We start from the raw sequence: 6,647 nt of genomic DNA on the forward strand, positions 1-6,647 counted from the left end.
GATGAGAGAGAAACATCGATCAGCTGCCTCCTGCACACTCCCCACTGGGTAGGTGCCCACAACCAAGGTACATGCCCTTGACCAGAATCGAACCTGGGACCCTTGAGTCCGCAGGCCGACGCTCTATCCACTGAGCCAAACCGGTCAGGGCGAGAAAGTACTTTATAAATACCACACGGAAGGGGGATATTGAACTACATAATACCAAAATTAAAAAATACATGTGCTGGCTTCAACAGCACATATACTAAAATTGGAACGATACAGAGAAGATTAGCATGGCCCCTGCGCAAGAATGACATGCAAATTCGTGAAGCGTTCCACATTTAAAAAAAAAATACACTAGAATCATGAAAGACACGATCAACTCAAAACATCAAAGTGTGGCTCAGAGGTTGTCTCTACCTATGAACTAGAAAGTCACGGTTTGGTTCCACATTAGGGCACAGGCCTGAGTTGAAGGCTCAATCCCCGATCATACAGTAAACAGCCCATCGATGATTCTCTCTCTTCACTGATGTTTCTATCTCTCTCTCCCTCGCATTTCCTCTCTGAAATCAATAAACATACATTTAAAACACAGTAATTAAATAATCAAGAATTTGTACATAAATCATTACAATTTTAATTCATTAACATTTTGATTCAGAGAAGCCAACAAACACGTGGAAATGTGAACAGAATTTAAGGAACTCCTAAGATACTAACAAATCGGCTACCAAGGGGACCCCATAGAGACAGAATAGTGAAAAGCAGTAGGTAACTTATATAAAAAATTAATTGTTTAAGATCCTGACAATTGGAGAAAGCAACATACAAATGCAAGCAGCTCATGAATTCTAGGTAGAATGAATATAAACATGAGAACAGATAAAAAAAAATGAAAATATCATGTGTTCCAGAATACTATCTAAAGACATATAAAAAATAATTCCTCATGGAAAGAACAGCTCCTCTAAGATCATTAGGGGTTTTCTAAGCAGAAAAATACTGCGGAGAACAATGGCATGAAATAAAACATGGAATTGATAAATGAACAAAAGCACCCAACAACGACCTGATCGGTTTGGCTCAGTGGATAGAGCGTCGGCCTGGGGACTGAAGGATCCCGGGTTCGATTCCAGTCAAGGGCATGTACCTTGGTTGTGGGTGCATCCCCAGTAGTTGGTGTGCAGGAGGCAGCTAATGGATGTTTCTCTCTCATTGATGTTTCTGACTCTCTGTCCCTCTCCCTTTCTCTCTGTAAAAAATCAATAAAATATATATTTTTTTAAAAACCACCCAATAAGAATATTGACAAAACAGATGATAAACAATGGAGAGGAAACAACTTTTTAAAAATAAAAATCAATAAAATATATTTTAAAAAAAATGCTGACACGCCAAGCTCAAAAGGTTTGCCACCACTGATCTACACAAAAGCCTACAAGGAGGCTGTTTATTCATAATTTACTAAAATTGGAAGCAATGAAGAGGACTGGCAACAAGGGAATGGATAAATACAGTTCAGGACGTACAATGATGTCTTATTCACTACTATCCTATCTAATAAAGAGGGAATGTGCTAATTGACCCTCATGCTGTCGCAAACATGATGGCGCCCACAGCCAATAAGGAGGGAATAAGCTAATTGAGTGCCATGCCCTCAAAGATGGTGGTGCCCACATCCACAAGATGGCCAGCAGGGGAGGGCAGTTCTGGGCAATCAGGCCAGCAGGGGAGGGCAGTTAGGGGCAACCTGGCTAACAGGGGAGGGCAGTTGGGGGTGACCAGGCCTGCAGGGGATAGCAGTTGGGGGGGACCAGGCCTGCAAGGGAGGGCAGTTGGGGGGGACCAGGCCTTGAGGGGAGGGTAGTTAGGGGTGACCAGCCTGGCAGGGGAGGGTAGTTGGGGGTGATCAGGTCGCCAGGGGAAGGCTGTTAGGGGTGACCAAGCCATCAGCGGAGGGCAGTCAGGGGCCACCAGGCCATGAGAAGAGGGGAGCAGGGGTCGACTCGGCCATTAAGGGAGGACAGTTGAGAGCGAATGAGCCGGCAGGGGAGGGCAGTTGGGGGCGACTGTACTGGCAGGGGAGCAGTTAGGCATCGATCAGGCTGGCAGGGGAGAAGTTAGGGAGTGATTAGGCTGGCTGGCAGGCAGAAGCGGTTAGGGGCAATCAGGCAGGCAAGACTGCTGATTGGGAGCCAGCAGTCCTGGATTGTGAGAGGGATATGCACTGCCCGTTTAGGCCCGATCCCTGTGGGATTGGAATTAAACAGGCAATCGAACAACCCTCAAGAGGTTCCAGATTGGAGAGGGTGTGGGCTGGGCTGAGTAACACCCACACCCTCGGTGCACAAATTTCGTGCACTGGGCCTCTAGTAAGGAAATAATACATGAAGCCATTCAAAAATATGATAGAAGCCTAGATAAATAGAACTAAATGAAAGAATCCAATCTGCCTGCACAGGTAGCCCAGTTGCTTAGAGGATCGTACCGATATAACCAAGTTGTAGGTTTGATCTCTGGTCAGGGCACATCAACTAAAGCCCAGCTTAATTTTCTATCTCTCTCTAATTCTCCCTTCTTCTCTGAATTCAATAAAATCTTAGAAAATAAAAGACAGTGGATTATGAATTTTGATAAAGCTTTCCCATTTCCAATCCTGGTTGTCCTCTGGCCAGAGACATGGTAGAATCTTAGAATATTCAGGAAAATGATTTTCTAAAATATCCTTTTCTGATAGTACCTTAATTAGTGTAGACAACATGTAAAGTGTGCAAACACTGAGTTCCTAATTCACATATATCACAAAACTTTGCTTTTCTCTCCTACGGACCCCCAATTTGTTACTTTTTTAAAACATACAAAATTTTATTGCTTTCAGAGAAAAATGGAGAGGGAAAGAGAGATAGAAATATCAATGATGAGAGAGAATCATTGATTGGTTGCCTCCTGCACACACCCGACAGGACCCAGGCATTGGTCGTTGACCAGAATCGAACCAGGGACCTTTCAGTCTGCAGGCTGGCCCTCAATCCACTGAGCCCAACCAGCTGGGGCTCAATTTGTTCCTTGAGAGAATGAATCTAACACAGAAAGCAGAAGCCCCTAGAGATCCTATCTAATAAAAGAGAAACATGCAAATTGACCATAACCCCGACACCCTTCCCATTGGCTAATCAGCATATCCTTACGCAAATTAACTGCCAACGAAGATGGCGGCCGGCAGCTAGGCACTGAAGCAAACAGGAGGCTTGCTTGCTCCACTGATGGAGGAAGCCAAGGTTCCCCACCTGCCGCTGCCGGCCTCTGAGCTTGCACTCTAAGAAACAGTGTTGCAAGTATAGAAGCTAAACAAACTCCAGAAATCTGCTTTCAGGCAGCAGGGCTTCAGCCAGCAGGACCGCAACAGTGTTTCAATTATAGAACCCAAACAAACCCAACCTGCTTTCAGCAGCCGAGGTCTCAGAGCTGCAGCCAAGGTCTCAGAGCTGCAGCCGAGCCTCAGCTCCAGTGACAGCCATAGAAGGTAAATAAATCCCAGAATAAAAGAAAAAAGAAAAAAAGGAGGGTTGGGAGCTTCAGTCACCCGCCAGTCTGAAAACGGCCCTCAGCCCCTCACCCAGACTGGCCAGGCACCCCAGTGGGGGCCCCCTCCCTGAAGGGGGTGTGACCAGTTGCAAATAGCCATCATCCCCTCATCCAGACTGGCCAGGCACCCTAGTGGGGACCCCCACCCTGAAGCAACAAGATGATGGCTAATTTGCATACTGAAGGTGGGCGGCAGTGGGAAAGGCTGTCTGCGGTCCCGGTACCTGGATCTGTGACCCTGCCGGGCGGGGGGCAGCGCGAGAGGCTGTCCGCGGTCCCAGGACCTGGATTCGTGACCCTTCCCGGCGGGGCAGCAGCTCACACAGGGGCGGATCAGCCGAGGTTGGGCAGGGCAGGATGCCTGGCTTCCGCCCAGCCCCAGTCACTCTGGGCAGGTGAGCAGTGCAGAGAGCCTCTGGACAGGGGAGGCAGGCTGGCGGAGGGCGGCCTGTCCTCCCCACATGGCGTTGGTGACAGCTCTGAGTACGCCAAGCGGAGCCTGCAGGCTGAGCTGAAGTAGTGCCTACAGGCCATCAGCGCCCAGGAGTGGCTGCGCAAGATCCGCCTCCTGGCCCAGAAGGTGCAGGATCGCAGAGACAGCCACCGTGGAGGGCCAGACTGACATCCTCCTGGCCGCTCCACGGGGCTTGCAGATCTGCAAAGCCAGAGGCCTCTGGTGTGCACACCCCCGCCCTGGTGTGTGAACATCCCCCAGCACACTGTCACCCTACCACGCCTGCAATAGTTGCAAACCAAGGCATGCACAAGTTCCCCCCACCTCTCCACCACACTTCCATCAACCCAGCATGCCTAACACCCCCGTTGCTGTAGTTCTCTGACATCACATCCAGGTACAATTTCCGCTGAGCTGGGTCCAGGCATTCCCACTCCTCCTGAGAGAAATCTATGGCCACATCCATGAAGGACAACGGTTCCTGAAATAAAAGACAGTTACCAATAGGTCATGAGAAGAGTTCATAACGTCACCCAACATGAAAACAGTGTTAGGAGAAGAGGTTTTGACCATAGGGGGTATCCTGAACTATACAGTAAGATCACTTTGCCCCAGTAATATTCTCTGATGTGTTTTCTAACACTGACACATGAGGATGACAAACATCTACAAATCCACAGTACAGATTTTCCTTTACAGGAAAATAAAGTAAAATTAAGGCATGGACACAGGCTTATAGATTTCTGAAGGCTGCATTTACATCGTTCAGGGTCAGTGATGTATATTTCTCAGCGGGAAAGGTCACGCTGGTTGGAAGTATATGGAGTTCTTCTCAAGTGTGAAGCAGACCACAAAGAAATGAACTTCTATAAAAATACAATCTCTGATCCAGGTTCTGAGATGGGCCCTGTGTTTCCACATGTGTAACAAGCTCACTTTTTACGTGTGATGCTAATGTTTCCCCATCATGTGCCACACTTCTGAATACACAGAAAAAGAAAACACAAAGAAAAATTCATACAGAACTTTGAACTAAAAGGGTTTGTTAACGGAATCCAGTTTTCATGGAATAGGACACATAGGAACCACAATGCTATTTGGAAATTTATTATGAGTAATCTTAAAACAAGATTATTCTGCCTGGACCAGCAGGTGTGGCTCTTGTGTGCTGACCCATACAACAAGTGGTCACTCACTCCATTCGTGGTCTAGACACACGAACAGGTTGCAGTCAATATCCCCAGTGTGGGGTGTACAGGAGGCAGCCGGTCAATGATTCTCTCTCATCACTAATGTTCCTATCTATCTCTACCTCTCATTTCCTCCCTGAAGTCCATAAAAATATACTGGTACATGGAAAAAAACACAAAGAAAACACAGCTAAAATAACGCTAACAGTTTAGGTACAGAGACACACATTTTACAACTATGAAATCAGGATGGTTTAGTGACTGCATAAATCTCATGAATCTATTTGTTTGACCATAGGGGGTATCCTGAACTATACAGTAAGATCACTTTGCCCCAGTAATATTCTCTGATGTGTTTTCTAACACTGACACAGGAGGATGACAAACGTCCACAAATCCACAGTACAGATTTTCCTTTACCGGAAAATAAACTTTAAAATTAAGGCATGGACACAGGCTTATACATTTCTGAAGGCTGCATTTACATCGTTCAGGGTCAGTGATGTATATTTCTCAGCGGGAAAGGTCACGCTGGTTGGAAGTATATGGAGTTCTTCTCAAGTGTGAAGCAGACCACAAAGAAATGAACTTCTATAAAAATACAATCTCTGATCCAGGTTTTGAGATGGGCCCTGTGTTTCCACTTGTGTAACAAGCTCACTTTTTACTTGTGATGCTGATGTTTCCCCATCATGTGCCACACTTCTGATTACACAGAAAAAGAAAACGCAAAGAAAAATTCATACAGAACTTTGAACTAAAAGGGTTTGTTAACGGAATCCAGTTTTCATGGAATAGGACTCATAGTAACCTCAATGCTATTTGGAAATTTATTATGAGTAATCTTAAAACAAGATTATTCTGCCTGGACCAGCAGGTGTGGCTCTTGTGTGCTGACCCATACAACAAGTGGTCACTCACTCCATTCGTGGTCTAGACACACGAACAGGTTGCAGTCAATATCCCCAGTGTGGGGTGTACAGGAGGCAGCCGGTCAATGATTCTCTCTCATCACTAATGTTCCTATCTATCTCTACCTCTCATTTCCTCCCTGAAGTCATAAAAGGGTACGGTCTTTTTTTTTTTTTTTAGTTTTATTCATTTCAAACGGGCCGTAGTTTGCCCACGGCTGGTCTAGACACACGACCAGGTTGCAGTCAAAATCCCCAGTGTCGGGTGTACAGGAGGCAGCCGGTCAATGATTCTCTCTCATCACTGATGTTCCTCTAATTTCCTCTCTGAAATCCATAAAAATATACTGGTACATGGAAAAAAAACACAAAGAGCCCTAACTGGTTTGGCTCAGTGGATAAAGCATCAGCCTGCGGACTCAAGGGTCCCAGGTTCGATTCCGGTCAAGGGCATGTACCTTGCTTGCAGGCACATCCCCAGTAGGGAGTGTGCAGGAGGCAGCTGATCGATGTTTCTAA

General features: G+C 46.3%; 2 protein-coding genes and 1 pseudogene across 2 annotated transcripts in view; all 3 read right to left on the reverse strand.

Moving 5' to 3' along the window:
- LOC102252255 (zinc finger protein 420-like) overlaps positions 1-6,647 on the reverse strand; it is a 254,464-nt gene that overhangs the window by 55,237 nt on the left and 192,580 nt on the right. The gene's annotated exons all lie outside the window — the stretch shown is intronic.
- LOC102250485 overlaps positions 1-6,647 on the reverse strand; it is a 297,308-nt pseudogene that overhangs the window by 33,451 nt on the left and 257,210 nt on the right.
- LOC102251073 (zinc finger protein 665-like) overlaps positions 1-6,647 on the reverse strand; it is a 38,166-nt gene that overhangs the window by 4,216 nt on the left and 27,303 nt on the right. The window lies entirely within an intron of this gene.

The sequence above is a fragment of the Myotis brandtii genome, unplaced genomic scaffold (assembly GCF_000412655.1).
Source record: "Myotis brandtii unplaced genomic scaffold, ASM41265v1 scaffold1289, whole genome shotgun sequence".
Taxonomy (NCBI): Eukaryota; Metazoa; Chordata; class Mammalia; order Chiroptera; family Vespertilionidae; genus Myotis; species Myotis brandtii.